Consider the following 21,836-nt stretch of genomic DNA (forward strand, 5'->3'; position numbering starts at 1 on the left):
AAAACAACCATCACTCTCCTCGATCGTGTGTACCGCCTACCCTCTCTAAGTTAGACTATGATTTGAATGAGATACTTAGTGTTGATTAACTAGACTCATGGGTCAACTCAAGTACCTTAGCACCAAAGGCTCCCCAACCCAGGCTTCCCCTCGATATGTTTTTCACAATACAACACAAGATAGACATCAACCCATTCAAAACCAAGATCTCGGTAATATATCCCTCTTCCGGGATACCCTTGAGCCCAGACTCATGGTAACATACTCCACTCTAGAGTACCCTTGAGCCAAACCTCCCCTGAGGCTTAAGTGTGTATAAGCATGTTCTACTTTCGTATATTCACATGGTGCATACAAACACCTTAATGGTTCCACTAAACCCAAGCTCACTCCCGAGCTATGTGCATGCATGACCTCTCATGACCTACAACACATCCAACATGCTAAAAGTTCATGCACCTTTAACTGAAGAGATGTTGATGGTACTCAGATTATAGATCGATATTGGAAAATACCTTAAACACCATTCACACTCATAATCAAGACATATGTTAAAATCCAAATATCCAAAATTGAAAGATTTCAAGAGACTTAATTCAAATTGAATTTACCTTGGCATTTTACAGCTGGTCGAATAGGTCTTCAATATGCGGTAATTGATACTTGTTCTTAATAATGCCCTGGTTTGACATCCTGTAGTTGATGCATAACTTCATTGGCCCATCCTTCTTCATAAAAAGAACGGGTGCTCCCCAGGAAAAACACTTGACTTGATAAATCCTTTACCCTGTAACTGCTTTTCAGTTTCCCGAGCTCTACTGGGGCCATCTGAAAGGGAGCTTTTGAGATTAGAGCAGTTCCAAACATCAATTCAATCATAAAATCAACTTTTTGCATAGGGAGTATTCTAGGTAGCTTATTGGGAAACACATCTCTAAATTCTTTCACCACATCTAGCTCCTCCAACGAGGTCGATTTGGACTCAACCAAAGAGACACTGGTCATAAAGGCCTCACATGCACTCTTAACCATTTTTTTAGCCTTCTAAGATCAATTTTACCTTCTCCATGGATTTACCTGCCCTGTACTCTAGGATAATCTGATCTGGGCAGACAAATCGGATCCGCCTCCTATGACATGCCATACAAGCGTAGTGCTCGTATAGCCAATTCATTCCCAATATTACATCATACTTGATCATCTCTAAAATAATCAGGTTGGTCGACAGATTCTGCCCTGATATCATTACTTTTACATCTGACAGATAACTACGAACGATGGTCCTATTGCTCAAGGGTGTAACAATTTCTAATAGATAACTCAACGTGATAGAAGGCAAGTCTATCATACTAGCAAAATGAGTAGTGATAAAAGAATGAGTTGCTCTAGTATTAAGCAACATTTTAACATTATAGCTTGCGATAAGGATAGTACCTTCAGTAATATTTGCATCCTACACAAGGTCAACTATCATAGTAGCATAGACGTGACATGCAGTCTTACTTTGTCCCTGAGGCTGACGTTGTTGTTGCTATTAAGGTTGACCTCCAGTTGTTCACTTCTCCCCATCATTCTTCCTCGGAGGGCATTCTTTGATGAAGTGACCCATCTCGCCGCACTACAAGCAAGCACATATCCAGTGGACATGGCTTTCCTTCATGAAACCAGTGGCACTTCAGACACTGAGTGTTTTTCTCTTGTTGGCGTCTCTTGGCTAGTGGCATGAATTTCTTCTTATTGCCATTTTTGTGATCGCCAGACTGCTGATGCCCTGACTTCTTCCACAAATTCTTCCAACTCTCTGACCAAGCATCATTCAGTAGGATAGCCACTTCGATGGCCTCATCCAAGGCCCTCGGTCTATGTGTATAGACCTTTGTTTGTAGGGCCAACTTCAACCCATGGGCAAACTTCATGGCCCATTCCTGATCCTTCGTATAAAGATTGGGGCAATACCACTCCAAGCTGTGATAACAGGTAATGTAATCTGTCAGGGTCCCTCTTTGTTACAGGCCCAAAAAATCCTGTATCTTTTTATCATGGGCGTGCTTCAAAAAATACGCCATGTTGAACACTTTCAAAAATTGGGCCCAAGTCACCAGCTTGTTCTGGAATCACACAACATGGGTAGTCTCCCACCACTTTTCTGCCTGATCCTTCAGATTATATGTCCTGTAATCAACTTTTTGGTCTTCAGGGACCTCCAAAACCTAGAAGATGTGTTCAATATCCTGAACCCAATTATTCAAAAAGAGAGCTATGACATCCATCCTGACACCACCCCAAGCATACCACATCACCCAACTTACTCATTACCTGAAATTGTCAAAAGTAAGGTGTCAACCCAAGCCCCCGTAAGTAACACTCTACCATATAAACATGGAAATAAATCTCAAGTAGACAAAGCATGCAATTGATATCGCAAACAAGACATATAACATGAATCTATATATATTTAAACAAAAATAAGCATTTAGATAAGCATTCAAATACCAAACTTATTCTTTAACATGGTACCTGCATTCAAACTCACCAGGGATCAAGATCATACACAACTGCACATATTTCATATCATCACGAAACATGTGAACCTTATTTTCTAATACATTATTTCTCTTTTCTCCCCTTGTAAGGGTACACTCTCAGAGACTACAAGTTTCATTCAATCAATCTAATGGAGTGTTTATTATGCCATATATTTTACTATCCCTAAGAACTTAGAAGAATCTGCAAACACTCACTGGAGTGATGCACAATCGAGACAATCACAGTGGTCTAGCGAATCGATTCTTACTCTGCAGAGTCATGGAGCCACCTACCTAGGCCTCATATGGTAGTTTAGGTTCTCTACGCCAAGGATGGAGAACCAAGGAGATGCCTCACTCTCCAAAACAACCATCACTCTCCTCGATCGTGTGTACTACCTACCCTCTCTAAGGTAGACTATGGTTTCAATGAGATATTTATTGTTGATTAAATAGACTCACATGCCAATTCAAGTGCCTCAGCATCAAGGGCACCCAAGTTTTTCCTCAGAATGCATTTCATAATACAACACAAGATAGAACTCAACCCATTCAAAAGCTCTCAGTAACATCTTAATGTGTATGAGCATGTTCTACTTTTGTTCATTCATATGGTGCATACAAACATCTTAATGGTTTCACAAAACCCAGGCTCACTCCCGAGCTATGTGCACGCATGACCTCTCATGACCTACAACACATCCAACATACTACACATACATCACTCAACACAATACAAGATGCCATTAACTATCACATAAACCATTAATGCATCACTCATGTAAACTGGGCATCTCATATGGTTCATCTAATCATGTTATATCACATAAATTAAGCATGACATTCTTTATATAATCATGCATGGTCAATAATCATGCCTATATACAGTGTATGCATCCAACTCTCATGATGTACATTCATTCACTAATTCACAATACACATGTAAGCACAATTATTATGAAATAACACAGGTTCACAATGTATTTCTTAAAACAACACAACAAAAATCATGTTGTTGTCCCAGAGACAGTCTCTGCCATGTTTCACATAGAACTCCATAGGACAGCCAATTTATTCAGATGACACCTCCATGTGTCCCTTAATATATCCAATTGACAGATCAAAAAAACCTATTACACTTTTACCACAAATTTTTTTGGACCAAAACTAGTTTTTCTACCAACAAACACAGGTGCAGACATCTGCATCCAAAAGAAATGGTGATTCAACAAACATCTAGAAGGGTTCTCATTTCGTCCATTTTTTTTTGGAGATACCCTTATATATCAGCTTTCAAAAGAATGAATTCTTGCTGCAAAACTCCTTATCCTGAATTTTTTTAAAAAAATCTGGACCAGGCCCCCTCAGGGGACTGCACAGGTCCTATTTCTCTGCAGAAACCAGAATTTCACCGACTTGAATGAAATTATGGCATTCACAGGCAAGGGTTCTAATTTTACAATTATTTTTCATGGATTCTATTAGATGTATATCACAACATATTCAGGAATCCGCCATAAAATCAATAAAACCAATTTACTGGAGTTTTTGTAGCAACGTCTACCAGATTCTGCTATGCACACAAGCCAGACCACCTGGCTCATGTTGTAGTAGCCATTAACCCCAGATTTGTACCACCATTAAGCATATTTTTATTTTTTCTAGGGACCTCCTAGATGTCTAGAAGTTTCCCATAAAAGGATTTGGCCAGACTTTGCGTGGTTTGGGCATTACAAATTTTCTACCGTCATTGGTCAGATAGGAAATAGTAAACTGCATGTAGACAGTTTCATGATCTAACATGTATCTCACAATAGACATGCTGATCAACAATAAATATCATTGAAACATTTTTGCTGACATGAACACTCATGAAAATAAACCTTTACCCAGCATGTAGATCCTTCGCATGTCGCAAAACAATTTGGTTTTAGCATTAGCCATAATTCTAATAGCTAAATCACATAACTTACATGTAGTATTTCAAGATCTCATGCTCTACATGTAAATACATACTCAAACATAACTCCAATGGATTTCTAATCACATATACATTCCAGAACTAACATATAATAATTACATAATCAATCAAGCATGATTCTAAGACTGAAAGCAAGTTATGGTTGATCACTAATTTTAAAAAAATATTTTTGTCAAACTCTTAAAACTACATAAGAAAACACATTTTCACTCTCAACCATGAGATTTAATAAAAACAAGTTCCAGATCTATTAAACACACAAACATAATGTGTACAATACCATAATACATCTAAGTATGCTGAAGAATCATTACACACATACAATACCTAATTTGGTAGGTAGGTTGACCTTTCCCTCTACCTCTTCTAATTGCTTTTATTTATTTCTTAAAGACTCAAACAATTAGGAGTCTTTCTAATTGATTTTTGCTAAACTCAAGCAATTAGGCAACTTAGCCAATTGCTAAGGTGAGTCGACAAAGAGGGGCATCCCACCCTATTGGATCCACTTTGAATCCTATTGTTTCCAAATCCAATTAATTTGGATTCTTCCCAATTAAATCAACTAGGAAGGTGGGGATGTCCCATATGGCCTTGGAGTGGATCCCACACCTTAGTTTAAGTCCAATTTAGTTACATTTATTATTATTTAAATTTTTAATTTCTTGCTTAAGACTTACCTAATCCACCTAGGATCCTACATGGCATTCGAGGATGATGTGGACATTCCACGTCTCTGACACTTGGTCATAACACAAGGGGTACACTTGGCACCTCCACACTCTGAACGAGTCCCATTGGACCCCACATGCCATTTGGTCCAACTCCGAGATCCACAACTAGATCCAATTGAGTTCGGTCAAAAATTGAAAGTTACACTTTTCGAGTCCAATCTAAACAAACCATAATAGACTTTCATTAAGATCCACACTCCTTTTTGGATCTTACTGTGGGTCCAATTCAGATCTGATTATAAATTTATAGTGAAATTAACTTAATTTTTTTATTAAAATTTCAAGTTTAAAATTTAAAAAAATTAGCAAGTATTACACCTTATCTACATTATATGTGGTCCCCATAGAATTAGACTCATTTTCTTTCATGGTAATCTCCCACAAAACCCAATGATGATTGCTCCAGTTGAGAATAACTAAGATCTGCAACATAAATTGAGTTCAAGACATAAGCACACATCATATGTGGTGTAAATGTAAGTATACAATGTTGTTCAACAAATATCTTCTCACATTCATCAAAAGGATACAAAACATTTTGGTTCTCCAAGAAAGAATGAACCACTTCTTTCGTATTGGGACATTCAACTATTTGCTGTGAACAATATTAAACAATTAGTTTCTCTTAGTCAATAGAAAAATAGAAGGACCATCGCTTTGGAGACTCGTCAAGAAATACGAGATAAGGTAAATGGTTTTATTTATTTATTTTATATTGTCATGTCCTGATTATGATTCTAAATAAGTTTTTATATGAATCTATACATATGCTACATGATCATCATGTGTGATATGTTCATGTTAGATTCAAATGAGTATACATACAAATGTAACAAATAAACAAACATAAAAACCTAACACTTATATCACTGGACAACAAAGTGTCTAAGAAGAAATCATGCTCAGGTAGCTCAATAGTTTCACGTCTATGTGGCTGGTTGTCATAAACCTATTTTTATGGCCAATTACAATTGAAGATAAACATACATATGTAATACCACTAATTATATACATACATAACTTGTTTTATTATACATCTTATCACAATTGGATCCTTGCTTCGAGTTGGAAGTTTGGTTCTCTTTCTTTTCTCATGTTTATCTTTAGGTGACATATCATGAAATGCCTAAGATACACACATAGAAAAGCACACACAAATACACTCATTTCGCATGAGAGGTATTCAACCATACTTTTATGCATGCTTCTACTTGTTATGGCTAACCTCACAACATATTTGCACTTATATGGAACACCATCCTTTGTTGTTGTTATTCGTCTCTTCACCTTAGGTCACCCTGTTTTACACATCACCTTCAGTAGATAGACTAAAATAATAGTCAATGAGGCATTATGTGGGACATTATCCGACATCAGGAGGAATGAACATGTATGATATGCACATAGATATGATTCAACTTTGAATTACTCGTCACAGTAATCATCTGGTAGCTTACACTCAAAAAATGCATGTTTACATAGAATCTCACTCATATGTCACTCTTCACAAGAGCATTGCATTATCTCAAGATCAACACTATAACTGTGAGATCGGTTGTGGGCCTTGTACATGCATTGGTGACAATGTACGACAACCACATGTAGTTGTTGTACCTTACTCTTCTGTGCCTCTATCTTTTCTTTTATCTCAGGCACAACATCTCCTGGCATTTTATGTCTGATATTCTTTCTTTCTCAAACAGTGTCATCAACATAAGATGAAGCCTCTCCGTAATAGACACTAGGGGCTTCTTATTGAAGCACTCTACTATATTAGATGTCAAACATCCATATCTTTTTCGTGAAAAGTGATATATAGTTTGAAACTTTAGTTTGACATCAGTGGAAATATAATCATATGTGGATGTATCTTGTTCTCGTATTTTTTCAAGAAAATAGTTACAATGCAGTTTTGTAGTTGCTTGAGTTGCACTCCATTGAAGTACACTAAGTGGTGAACTAAATTTCTTAGAAAAGTTTGTTGTTAAGTGCTTTATGAAATATCAAACATGACATCTAGAAAATGTGTAGAGGATGACATACTTTAGCTCTGGATGCCTATATGAGATAATAGTCAATTATGTTTGCTCTCTAAACTCGTCAAAGTGTTTGAATTTGTGCTTCAGAGATTCCAAAAACTATGCCCATGTCTTCTTATTTACAACTGTAAATGCTACCAAAAATATCTCACCACAAGAATCAATACTATGAGCCAACAACAATATACTCATGCATTTTCTTTTTAGGAATGTGTCATCTATAATAAAAACTGAAGGGCACATTTATGAAAAGTCATCGATGTATGGACAAAAGGATAAAAACTTGTACTTAAATTGATCTTTCCTATCAATCTTAATGAACACTATCGTTATGGGTTTCTTATCATCAAATGATGCAAATAGGCAGGAAGCTTGTTGAAGGAGCTTTTATATGAACCATATAGTTTATCTCACCACAAGAAAAATTGTTTTTGTTGGCGCAAGAATGTGCCAGGAAAAACATCACCGTTAATGTATTTTCTGGTGCAACTTTACACTACCATGAAAAAGTGGTTTTTGCTAGCGTAAATTTGCGCTAGCAAAAATTAAATACTGGCGTAGTTCTGCGCTAGCAAAGATCTTTCGCAAAATTAAAAAGATCTTTTACTAGCGTAGTTCTGCGCCAGTAAAAATTCTTTACTGGCACACAAATAGCGCCAGCAAAAATTTAATACTGGCGCAGTTCTGTGCCAACAAAGTATCTTTTGCAAAACTAAAAAGATCTTTTACTGGCACAGTTTAAAACTGTGCTAGTAAAAATATTTTTTTTAATTGTTTATTTTCTATCAATATATAGCAGATACATAACATGGTCGATAAAGACAAACCTCAAATAAAGATATCATGAATTAATGAGAATGATAGACATCCTAAAGAAAACCACCCAGCATTTTATCCAACCGAAATATATGAAGATTTCCAAATCACTGCAGAAACCAAGACATGAGAAAAGTAAATTAATTATGAAATTTGTGCACCAACATGCACCACTAAAGAACTGATAAGATTCTCTATCAGGATAGAGATGTGCCAAATACTTTTGATGTTCAGCCTCAACCAAGGCACAATACCTTAGATTCCCATGTGATGAGCTTTGAGAAGAATTTCTGATGCACATAAAGTCAAAAAACAAGAATAGAGAAGGGGAACACTAAGAACAAGAAAAGGGTTGTAGACATGAAATTTATAGATAATAACCAAACTTTTTCATACAATTTTAAAAGTATAACAAGCAAAAAGTGCAGCATTAATGAGTCCACATGTTATAACATAAAGATGATTGGATATGAGATATTATCAGGATACAACATCAGGCAGATAAAGGCATGACTTTACAGACCTCAAGACCCTCATCTTGTTCCGAAGCGAGGCCTGGACCACTGTACATGTTCTTGATCAACAAGGTGCAACATTTAACCGAATAAAAATGAACTCTGCTGCATCGGGAACCAAATCAGCAAGCCCCAGTTTTAATGTTGAATGGGCAATGAGCTTGATCAACAAAAGCACTAATTTATGGATTCAGGATTCTGTTGGCTTTACCTAACTTAAGAAAACATCGTCAAAACTCGTACACCTGAATCAGTAGCCTGTCAATGAAAGGAATCAGATATAGTTGGCCCAAGTCGGCCTAGTGGATGCTGAATCAGAACATTTCTACAGGAGACAATTTGAACCCGATTTTCATCTGGGACCATTGTTTGTTCAACAGTTTCTTTTAGTACTGGGTGATATTTATGCTCACTATGGAAGAAGAAGCAGACCCTTTTCTCAACATAATTAGTAGAGAATCATTGCATAGAACACAGCAAAATTTTCACTGTTAGACAACAACTTATAAACATCCAGAACGGTTCCTACTAGCAAAAAGAATTTCATCAAATGGAGGAAGTAGGAACTACCTTCAAACAAAGGACAAGAGGAGACGCTTCAATAAATCATGTAGAGCAAGAGTAGTCCTATGAATGGAAATTTTAGAAAGTGGTTGTTCTCCTGATATCCTTTCCTCGATAAAATTCATAAATAAGGTTCAGCCAATAGAAATTGAAATTATAAATCATAATTCTGCCAGATCAGTGGTGTAGGGATTATGTTTTTGAAGTATTTCAACTTTCAACAATCTATAAACACATTTCTTATTCCAAAAAAAAAAAATCTATAAACACATTACCCCAACTATAGGATGAGCTGGCCTGACACACAATGCTGGTGAAGTTAAGACGATGCCTTCTAGCATCTCCTCAACATCTGGATTTAAAGCAGCCTAAATGAATAGGAATAATTGCAACAGACTTAGTAACACATTTTAAGACCATAAACTAACAAAAAAGAGTCATGAAATAATGCAGTTTGTACCTTCAATACAAATCATAAAGTAGCAACCTGCTTGTGTAAAAGTTAAGGAGTTAGAATTCAAAGGAAACTACAAATCATAAATAGGGGCACAACATCATTTGCAAAAAAGGAACGACTTCATAAGAGATAATCTCCTCTTGTTGTCTGAGAATCACAGTTTCAAGTTTATGCAAATAGATTTCTTCTGTAATCAATAACACAAAACTTTAAATGACATCAAATTAGGAAAAAAAAAAAACTTTCAATCTCTTTTCCTTTTGTTTTCCCTTTTGTCCTGTCCTTCCAGGTGCTACAAGAAACAAGATTCACAGAAAATTAAGAAATATTCTGAAGAGATATTTTCCATTTGTTCCCTCTTTTCTTACTTTAATAGAATTTATATCAAAGAATTAGTTGAATATTTATAGTTGAACAAAGAATTAAAAGCCTTCTCTTTCAATTCACAGATTCAATTGACTTTTTTCTTGGAGGGTGGTAGGACAAGAATAACACCAATATCAGCTAGTTTATCTCTCTTCCCTTTTATCATATTTTTGTTTTATCTTTGTTTCCAAGATATTTTGTCCATCTCTACAACCAAACACAAAGAGAAGAAAAAATCAATCTATCCATTTCCAAGTTCCAACATCTTGCCAAGAAATATCAGTCTCGTTCATGGCCTGATGTATAAATGCATTAGGGCCAACTGTTGCACTGTGAATATTTGAAGTCATGATTAAGATTTGAGCTGCTGAGATTGAAAGAGCAGAAGAGGGCTCATGTGTACATCTTCCATGGATTTGAGAAAACCCAATTGTCTATGTATCAACAAAGTTTTACCAGTCATTCATGGCCTGATGTATAAATGCATTAGGGTCAACTGTTGCATTGTGAATATTTTTGAAGTGATGACTAAGATTTGAACTGCTGAGATTGAAAAAGCACAAGAGGGCTCGTGTACATCTTTCATGGATTTGAGAAAACCCAATTGTCTATGTATCGACAAAGTCAAGGTTAGATTGAGGGTTACAGTTAATATGTGATGGATTTATGAAGGAAAGAAAATAAAAGCACCAATGAGGACAAAACCTGAACCAAGAATTTGAGTCTTTATTCTCATCACCTCTTTATAACACTTTATACATGTTCATCCCATATAATGAATCAGTCAGGAAGACACTAAATAAATGAAAAACTGAAAATTATAGAAATACCATCCACTTCTACGGATTACTTTTAACAAATTTCACCAACAGCCATGTAACAAGCATGCAATCTGCAAGTAAAACCAACATCAACCACAAGAGTTGCACATCTAATGCAAACGGTCTAATAAATTAAACTTCAATTCTCGGAGTATCAACCATAATCCTCGTTCCATGCTAGCAATTTAAAACTGATTCTGATGATAAAATTTTGTTTCTAATTCACTTGGAGATCCCTAAAAAGAAAAGGAAAAAATCAAAACACACAATAAATTGCATTACCTTCATTTTGAAAACAAATAAACAAATGATATCCACAGGAATCATCCTGAAAACAAATTAATAATCACAAAAAACAAAAAAATTAACATCATCTGGGGTGAAAAAAATGCATTTCCCTTAAATAAAGCCAAAATTTTCCTATTTTAAGATCCTAAACTAACAAAAAAGTCATGAGATAATGCAGTTAGTACCTTCACTAGAGACGGGTGCGGCTCGAACCTCACCGAGGGCGTCACTGGTTCCTCGCCGGATTCTGGCATTTACATTTCACGGAAGACACTAAAAGTGAGAGAGACACTGAGAGTTGGTCGAAAAAGGGCCATCCTAAGGGCTTTTCGGGCCAGAATAATAGAACGAGAGAGAGAGAACCTGTTAAGGATGTTGCTCAGGAGGAGGAGCCGCCCGATGCCAGAGGCGAAAACCCTCGTTGCTGCTTAGGAGGAGAAGATGCCCAATGAGAGAGAGATGGGAAACCCTCCCTACTGTTCAGGATAGAGTTGGGGTTGAGGGGAAAAAAAGAAGAAATGAAAAATTAGGAGGAAGAAAAATGTTTTCCCCTCAAAACCTTTTTGCTGGCGCAGCCTAATATTGTGCAAGAAACCCACTTTTTTGTTGGCGCGCGTTATGCTGCGCCAGCAAAAAAAATGTTTTCATTGGCTTGGACGAAGAAAACATTTTTGATGGCGCATATCATTTCTGCGCCAACAAAAGCAACTTTAAGATATCACTACGTTGAGGTGCGCCAATAAAAACTGTTTTTTTTAGTGATTTTTGTGGGTTCACGTCCGTAACTACTCTATGCAACTTCTTTGTTATTGATGTCGTTGATGATTTCTCTTGAAGTAATCTTTGGCTTATCATGCAGACATTTGTGAATGACACTTGCAATCTACGCAAAAGACACTTTTTTCACTCAAAGGTTTAACAATGATCTATCACATATATGCTTTCTTTCATACTTCTTTACTCACATACCTTCATGCAATGAATCTTCTAAGAACAATCACCCATAGTCTGCTTATTTTTTCTCATGTATATGATAGTTACTCTATTATTGTTGTTTCTCACTAATTTTGATTTATAATTATTCATGATCATATAATCTTTCAAAAACTCATGACAATATTTTAGATCATTAAACCTTTACCTGATAGTAATGTCTTCATCATTTGAGCTTTTTGTTGGCCATTAAAAAGACTCTTGATCATTAAGTTTTTTTGTTACGCAACTTGTCAATTAACTGAGATGCATCAACTTCAATGATTTTTAATTGTTCTTCGTTATATGAAAATCCATTAAACGAGAACTTATTCAACCATGTTTCATTAGTATAAAAACAGAAAATGATTCTATTGTCCAATAAATGCTCATATAGCTTATACAATATATCAAGGGTTTGACTTTTTAATTGTCATTTATGCATCATTTGCATTCGTCATTAATTGTCTCATGTCATCAATGTCTTAATTATTCTCTATCCTTTATGAGTCATCCTCATTCAACATGGTATAATCATCATAAATTGATTTTTCATTAATAACGTGTTCGCTGATATGACTAATTGATTGTTCGAATGTACAAACTAAATAAAAAATTATCATATTTATTACTTCATTTGCTTTCATGCATATAATATTCTTGCACTTTTAAATTTTATGATTAACCATAAAAATAATACTTTCATCATCATACATGCATCTCAAGCATAAATTATAAAGTTCAATAACTTGTACCTAGTTATGTCATCTGCCCTGAAAGGCTAGATGTTATCAAAATTACTACAATGAAGATCAATAACACTGGTTTGCTTACATAGTTTCACATCCTCTGCAATAATCTTATTATATACAACATCAATTATTTGTGAATGTTCTTCATTGTCTGCACATCGAGCATATATATCCTTAATTGGTTAGGGCAACTGCATGCCCTCCACGTGCTTGTTAAGAACATCAATATCACCCACAGTTTGGGACAATTTGATGTTCACCAGAGAATCGAGCTCAATAGACAATATCTTGGATAGATGAACATTCTCCATAAGATTTTCATCATTCTCTTCATCAACTGCTTCTTATTTAGATATGAAAACAACAATTCCTTGTTTAATTTTGTGAGCCTTCAAGTAAACATCATTATTAAATAACATCAATTTTACATCTTTATCATCCAAAATATTTATCCATATTTGTTGATTGTCTATATTTAGAGAATAACTATATTGGAGGCTCAATGACTCTTTCGGATATCCGAATTTATGAGACATCAAAACCACAAATTTTTTAAATTTATTATTTTTAGAGACCACTATAGATATCCAATTAGTGTGATCAATGTTATGGTAGTGTACTTTGACTATTTTAAAGGTTATTATTAATTATTTATACCAACTATAGAATATATCATTCATCTAATAAAAATAATATATAATAAAAAGATCATCGATATATCCTTCATACATTCAATTAATAAAACTACATATCTCACTCTAAAAACTAACTACCTACAAAAACCCTAATCTCTATTAAATGTTTGTGTACAGTCAACCCCAACCCCAACCCCAACCCCATCACACTAATTGAATACTTATGTGCAGTCAACTCTAACCCCATTACCCCAAGACAAAACCACCAAATATTAAATAAAGGACAAGAAAATAGACATAAATCATCTACAACACCAACAAATATATATAATCTTAAAAATAGTAAGCCCTAAAAAAAATCAGTGTCACATATTAAATAAAACATAGGCAAACATACATAAATCTTCTATGGTAATAACAAACTACAAATACTATAAGGTTGTATATATATATATATTACTTTAAGACCTAAGTGAAATACAAAAAAATTGACCAAAAGGATGTCACAACCTCGTCGAAATGCTGCAAGATGATTTTACAAGAATCACATCAAAGAGGAGAGAGAGAGAGAGGAAAAGGGTTAGGGTTTTAATGAGAAAAAAATACTACAATGACTTTATATATGAATCAACAAACATGTAAAAGTTGAGAACATTCATAACAGGTATTTGCGAATGTCAGCAGACATTTGTAGACCTCCGCGAGAAGTATTTAATTAAAGGAGGTTTGCATGTTATATTCACGAAGGTTGCATTGTATTTACAAAGGTTATATTGTATTTGTGATGATCTCATCAGAGTGCGAACGTTAGGGATATTCACAACAGGTATTTGTGAATGTCAATAGACATTTAGAGACCTCTTTGATGAGTATTTTCTTAGAGGATGTTTATAGGTTATATTCGTGAAGGTAGTATTGTATTTGTGAATGTCGTATTATATTTGTGAAGGTCTCATCACATTGTGAACATCGGAGACATTTGCAACAGGTGATTGAAAATGTTACGTACATTTACGGAGCTCTTGATGGGTATTTACTTAAGTGAGATTCACATGTTATACTCACGAAGGTCCTAATGTATTTGCGAATGTCGTACCATATTTGTGAATGTTTGTAGAATCTTTTTTTATTAAAAAGTTGCGAACTTCTTACATTGTACTTATATATTGTGCAAACCTCAATAAGTTTGCATGTATGAAGAAAAAAAATGTCTTAAAAAAAATTGGGCATTAACAATTTTGGACATGTAGAAAATTTTGTCAAATTGTTAGGTATTTTAAAAAGCATAAGAGTACGAACATTTTTCTTGTTTATATGTTGATGCACTTGACCACCCATACTATTCTCATTCAGCTTGTCCGTTGTGGGCCCAACAGTAGATGACAAGTATTTAAGTGCAGCAGCACATTTGAGACGCGCAATGGGATTGCACGGGACCTTTTTCGATCCAAGTCCGCACCCTTCTCATATTATCTTAAGAAACACAACTCCTAAAGGCTAGGACAGCAATAACTGCTAATGCAACTAAAACAATAAAATAACTTCAAGTTGCTTTCATAACCCTAGAAGGTGGTGGCTTTTCCCCACATTTCAGAGAGGACAATACCCCATGAACTAGAAGCCACCGTCACCTGGTAGCTTCTCTTCTTTTGCTTTTCCATGATGCAATGAATGGGAATGCTTAATTTGTTTTCAAAGTACAAAACTAGGCCTCATCTTTTCCATGATGCAATGAATGGGAATTCTTAATTTGTTTTCAAAGTACAAAACTAAGCCTCATAATAGATGTCCAAGAGGATGACATAGTATTGAAGATATCGTATTCCTAATATTTTAAGGCAAAGGGATCATATGATAGCCCGCATCCTTTCAACAAATCAGAATCCAAATGGTTCCAACCCCGGCTCGGCCCAATAATTCAACATTACTCTCTCTCTCTCTCTCTCTCTCTCTCTCTATATATATATATATATATATATATATATATATATATATATATATATATATATATATGTGTGTGTGTGTGTGTGTGTGTGTGTCACTAGAACATGAGAACTAGAAACATGGGCATTTTCAATATTTTTTTTTGCAAATCTAACCATGTGGATGCGCTTGGCATGGAATGGACCATTGGATCGTGTATTTTCAATAAAACAATGTGATTTTTGAATGCTTGAATATTTATGAAGATTATGAGTCATTGATTTTAAAGCATTAAAAAAATCTTGTTTATGCATCAAAATGGGGTTCTTATAAACCAAATATGTAGATCACATCCATACGGTTACATTCAAGACAAAAAACAAAAAATCCATGAAATCATGGTTCACACTTCTCATGTTTTCTGTTCTCATGTTCTAGCGATTATATATATATATATATATATATATATATATATATATATATATATATATATATATATATATGATCTGATTGTTTAGCGACATTATTGTTGTAAGGGAGTATATTGTTGTAATAATAGCAAAAAAATGGATATAGAAAATGTGTGCCGGACCTATGGGTACACTGTCGCTAGTTTGACTGAAAGGGAAATGACTGCTTCATTTTGAATAATTTAGGTTGATAAAACTTAGTTTTGAGTTGAATGTAGTAATTCTAGAGGCCACCTCAACATCTCTAATGAGTCATTAACTTTCTTTTGGACCGTACAGATATGGCTAAGCCATAATTTTGCATTGGTTTTACATGTCTGTTAGTCATTTTCTATTGTCACGTTGACATGTACGGCCTTTGCTTTACTTGGTCAAGCAACTGCAGGAGATTTTCAAAAATCACAAAGCACATTTGCTTTAGTGGGATGAGCCATCACACTTTAGAAAGTTCAACCTATGATTGTTGATCACAATGTTCATCTGGTTTCAAAGAAGTGCATTATCAAGTGAGAATACTCGTACCATCATTTGACATGGAATGGAATGCACCCAACATTCAATCCTAGCCGTCCGGACTGATGTTAACTGTCCGGATGCATCAGCTGGATAACTAAGATCAACATAGGATACTTTATATCCTGTCAAAGGATGGGCTCCTTTCTTTAACACAACTTGCACTTTCTCATGTTTTGCTAATCTTAAAAATTTTGGTGAGGGTGATTTTCAACCGCAGGATCTTGAGAAAGTCTAACTTTCAAATGGGGTCGCAAACGTGCCTCCAAAATAAAAACGAAAACAATAGAGAGAGAAAGAAGAAATAAAATAAATATTAACGTGGTTCAGCTGCGAGGCCTACATCCACCATGGAATCACTTGTTGGCTTACTTCATTCACCAAGGTTGCCTTATATATATATATATATATATACAATTTGCTTCCTTAGTAGCTGATATACTACATGATTTTTTTGTATTGATATTTTTCTTTTCTCTCTCACAACTTTTCTCTTTTATAAGATTTTCTCTCTTACAACTTTACTCTTTTACCGGATAAGATTTAGCAATAGAGGAAGTTACATTCTCAGATTTATCCTTGGCTGGTTGATAATATTTCTTTATTGTGAATTTGTTTTTTCCTTTGTTATCTTTGAAAAGCTTCACATCATTATCGTTGAAAGGCTCTAGAGTCTGAATCTCTGTCTGAGTTTAGATCTCTACCTTAATACCCTCCTTAAAACTTGGCTGGGGTGCTAAACAAAGTCCAAGTTTGAGCCTTAGTATTTGAAAATTGCTCTTTATGAGAGGTTTGGTAAAGATGTTTGATACTTATAGATTGGAAGGAACGAAAATTGAGTGATAAGCTGACATGAGCCACCTTTTCTCATACAAAGTGATAGTCGGTCTCAATATGTGTGAAAATTGTGAAAAATGGGATTGATGGTCATGTGTAGGGCTGGCATGTTATCACAATATATGGTGGGAGCTTGTGTAGAAAAAACTCCAAGATCCCGTAGAATGTAAGTGATCCATGTGTTTTTGTAGTAGTTGAAGCCAAAGACTGATATTCTGCCTCTGTGCTTGATCAAGTTATTGTTGGTTGCTTTTTTGTGTTCCATAAGCTGCAATTGCTTTCGAGATAGATGCAGTACCCTGTGGTGGATCGCCGAGTAATAGGGCAGCATGCCCAATCTGCGTCAAAGAACCCATACAAAACAATAGGATTTTTGTGTAATGATTGGATTCTATACTCTATTGTGCCCTTGCTATACCTCAAAATCCTTTTAATAAGCTGGAAATGAAACTTTGTTGGGGTGTGCATGTATTGGCAGACATATATGATGTTGAACGACAGGTCTAGTCTAGTAAAAATTAAATACTGCAAGCTCCCAACAATACCTTGATAGAATTTGATGACTTTAAATGGATCGTCATTCTGGGCAGTCTGAAGTTTGCCTATCATAGGAGTGGCAATGGGCTAATAATCTGTCATTTTTTCTTGATCTAATATATCATAAACATATCTGCTCTGGTTTAAGAATAAACCTTCATTGAAGCGTTGAACTTGAACACCAAGGAAATGATGAATAGATCCAAGATCCTTCATTGAAAATTCTTGATGCAGAAAGATGGTATTGCTTCCTATAATGATGATGTCATCTATGTATAAAAGAAAAAATACACATACCATGTTTCTTCGGCAAATGAATAAAGAGGAGTCTGCCGCACTACAATAGAACCCCATGGTGAGTAAGAATGTGGTAAACCTGACAAACTTGGCTCGAGCAGACTGCTTGAGCCCGTATAATGCACGCGTAAGCTTGCACACATATTGTGGTTTAGTTGGATCTTGAAACCCTGGAGGTTGCTCCGTGAATATTGGTTTGCCTAAGAACCCATGAAGATAGGCATTTTTAATATCCAGTTGCTTGATATCCCACTTATTTGCAAGAGCGATGGATAACACAATAAGTATGGTAGTAGGTTTTATAACAAGGGAGAAAGTTTCAACAAAATCTACTCTGAAAAGTTGATTGAACCCCTTAGCAACTAACCAAACTTTGAGTCTTTCTAAAGTCCCATCGGCTTTCAACTTAGTCTTAAAAACCCATTTACACCCAACAATGTTGACATTGGGTTGCCTAGGCACTAATTTCCATGTGTTGGTGTGGTATAGTGCATTCATTTCTTTCTTTATAGCATTATGCCACCCAAGGTGATTCAATGCTTGTTTAACACTCTTGGGTTCTAGTAGGACATCACATTGAGCCAAAAAATACTTTGGGTTTGTATATTTGAGATGCTACTAGCAATGACTTCCTGTTGGTTCAACTGATCTTTTTAAGTAAGTTCATCTTCAACTTGAATTTGTTCATCTTGAATGTGCCCATGTTGTTCACCAATTTCCAATTGTTCAGAAGTTCGATTTCGATGATCACTTTCATAAGTAGGTTCTATAGTACTAATTTGATTCGGCTGATTGTCTTATTTCTCATTGTTTGACAACACTCAGTTCGAAAAAGTAGCTTCATTATTATCCATGTCCCCTCGGATGTTTTCTTGAAAAGAAAGAACATTCTCATCAAAGATTATGTGTCTACTAATATAAACATGATCAGATCAACATGCAAACACCTACAACCCTTATGACACTCAATGTATCCTATAAAAATGCATAGCAATGCTAGTGGTTCAAACTTATTTTTCACATAATCCCGCAAACATGGAAAACATCTTAACCCAAAAATTCTTAAATAAGAATATTCAAATTTCTTTCCAAAGAGCTTTTCAAATGGTGAAATCATGTTTAAAACTGTACTTGGCAACCTATTAATCAACCAAATAGTTGTTCAGAAAGCTTATACCCAATACTTGTTGGGAATGCGAGCATGAAAAAACATAGCTAGACCAAGTTTAGTTATACTACGGTGTTTTCTCTCCACCCGACTGTTTTGCTCAGGAGCTCGGGGACAATAAAGACTTTGATAAATGCTATGCTATCTCAAGTACTTTGAAATGAGTTACTTATGAACTCACCTCCACTATCCGATTTAAAAATCTTGATGTGCTTTGCCAAACCTCATTATTAACTATGCTTTGCCTTGCGGAAAATAAAGCTTTCTTTGTCCAAGGCTCGAGAACATAAAGATCTTTGTGCCTACCCTCCGATGTTATCTCCATTTTGGTCTCCTTGTTCTTTATCACAAAATGATCATTAAAGAACTCAAAAGTTAGGGGCTGGTCCAATGTCAATTGACTAACGGAAATAAGATTTTGCTTGATCTTTGGAACAACTAAAACATTATCCTGTTTTTATTTTTTTCTCCAAGATCCAAAGTAGTAGAACCAATATGCGTAATTTTCAATTTTTTTCCATTCTCCACCATTGTTTTTTCAGGACCATAATATTCAACAAGTTTTCTGAGCTTACCTGAGTCAACTGTCATATGTGAACTAGCTCTGATGTCAGGAAACTAGACATGATCCTGATTATCAGAAACAGTCATAGCTGCTAATGAATGTGGGATATTTTCTGCCTGATACATCTTATTGAACTTGTGATAACATTTGAGAGCAGTATGATTATGTTTAAAATAAATTTGACCAACAATCTCTTTGTCTTTCGATTGTTTAGTGTTCTGCTTGAAGTTGGTGCCCTGTTGATTGAGATTGAGATTTACACTAGATCCGTATGACTGATTATGCCTGAATGATTGTTGTCCCAATTGGGTGAACCCACGTCCTTTAGACGTTAAATGATTTTGATATCCACCTCTCTGATAGTTGGTCTTTCCCTGATATTGTGTGACAAATGCAATGTTTTGATTGGTTGCACTATTATTCTTAGGGCTTTGCAAACCTTTCATGGTTTGATGGTTCTGCAGAAGGGGAATCAATTGTTTGAAAGTGGAAATGGGCGGTTTGAGCATTGTAGTTACGACTGCCTCATATTCCTTCCCAAGGCCGTTAAGCAAGGTAAACACATTTGTTCGATTATTCACCGACTTTCTAATGGTAGCGAGCTCATTGCATGTGCCTTTGAAGGTACCAATGTATTCACTAACAGATAGGTTCCTCTTTCGATGAATTTACAATTTTTGTAATAAAATGCACTCATGCTCTTGAGAATCTAGAGCAAAGGCTTCTTTAAGTGCTGCCCAAACTTGGGTTGGAGTGTTAAGTCCTATGGCAAATCCAAGGACCTCTTCTGACAAGGTTCTTGTGATCCACCCGAGTAACCCGTCAAATTTTCGTTATGCAATATAATTAGGGTTTTCAACCCGAATAACATTACGAGTTGCAAAGTATGAGAACTTTGGTAGCTCTGCTCTGATACCATAAAAATGAAAACAATAGAGAGAGAAAGAAGAAATAAAACAGATATTAACCTGGTTCAGTTGCTAGGCCTACATCCATGATGAAATCACTTGTTGGCTTACTTCATTCACCAAGGCTGCCTTGTATATATATACAATTTGTTTGCTTAGTAGCTGATATACTATATGATTCTTTCTTATTAATAATTTTCTTTTCTCTTTCACAACTTTCCTCTTTTACAATATAGGATTTAGCAATAGAGAAATTTATTAGGTGCATTGGATTATTATCAGATTTATCCTTGGTTGGTTGATAATCTTTCTTTATTGTAAATTTGTTCTTTCTTTTGTTATCTCTGAAAAGCTTCACACCATTATCGTTGAAAGGTTTTAGAGTTTGGATCTCTGTCTGAGTCTGTATCTCTGTCTTAATACAAAATATATGGTTTCTTACCAACGGGGCTCCGCTTGTTTGGTAGGAGCAGTTAGTGCGCATCTCTTTGTGTTGAGACGTTAGAGGTTCAAAACCCAATGGTATAGTTGTATAACTGATAGGGGTCTGCCTAACCTTGCCTTTAAAAAAACGTAAACATACACGCTTTCCTGGTTCGATGAGATTCTAGGATCTGGGCTTAGATTCATACCCGGGGAAATATTCTAACAGTAAAGACTACAAACCGCAGAACCCAAAACCGTAAATTTGGATACCTTGAGTATAATATTCACCAATTTTGGGGGCAGGAGTGAAAGCGACCCAGCACTCACTTCTTGCAGCTGCAGGCGGTTATCATTTTCTCTCCCTTGAGAAGTTGGCGAAGGCAGCAGATCTGTGTTCAAGAGAAAATGACAAGACCGCCCCTACTAACCCACAGCAACACCTCTTTAACTTGCTAGCCTCATCATTGCATGTGGTCTCCTTCGAGGAGTTTCAGACTTCACAGTATTGTCGACTTCTGCATCATAAATATCAAGGGTATCTTTGGAGCACACAACAGAGAGAGAGGGGTGTAGAGGCCGGCTTTCTGAATACTTTGGTGGCAAGGTTTGTTTGGATTTTCTTATTTGTTTAGGCCTCTTGTATTTATTCGCATTAAATTTTCTTCCCTTTGAATGATCTGGAATATGGACTACTTCGCATTAAATTTCCAATGATTTTAAATCTTAA

At 35.5% G+C, this 21,836-nt stretch overlaps 1 long non-coding RNA gene across 1 annotated transcript; it reads right to left on the reverse strand.

Annotated features, from left to right (window-relative positions):
• Positions 1–8,452: 8,452 nt before the first annotated feature.
• On the reverse strand, positions 8,453–8,871 carry LOC149814508 (uncharacterized). The gene is made up of 2 exons (XR_016427958.1): positions 8,822–8,871; positions 8,453–8,715 (listed from the first exon to the last, which is right to left on the reverse strand). It is a non-coding gene; the product is annotated as an uncharacterized LOC149814508 (long non-coding RNA).
• Positions 8,872–21,836: the final 12,965 nt, after the last annotated feature.

The sequence above is a fragment of the Nuphar pumila genome, chromosome 15, assembly GCF_984573655.1.
Source record: "Nuphar pumila chromosome 15, dmNupPumi1.hap1.1, whole genome shotgun sequence".
Lineage (NCBI taxonomy): Eukaryota > Viridiplantae > Streptophyta > Magnoliopsida > Nymphaeales > Nymphaeaceae > Nuphar > Nuphar pumila.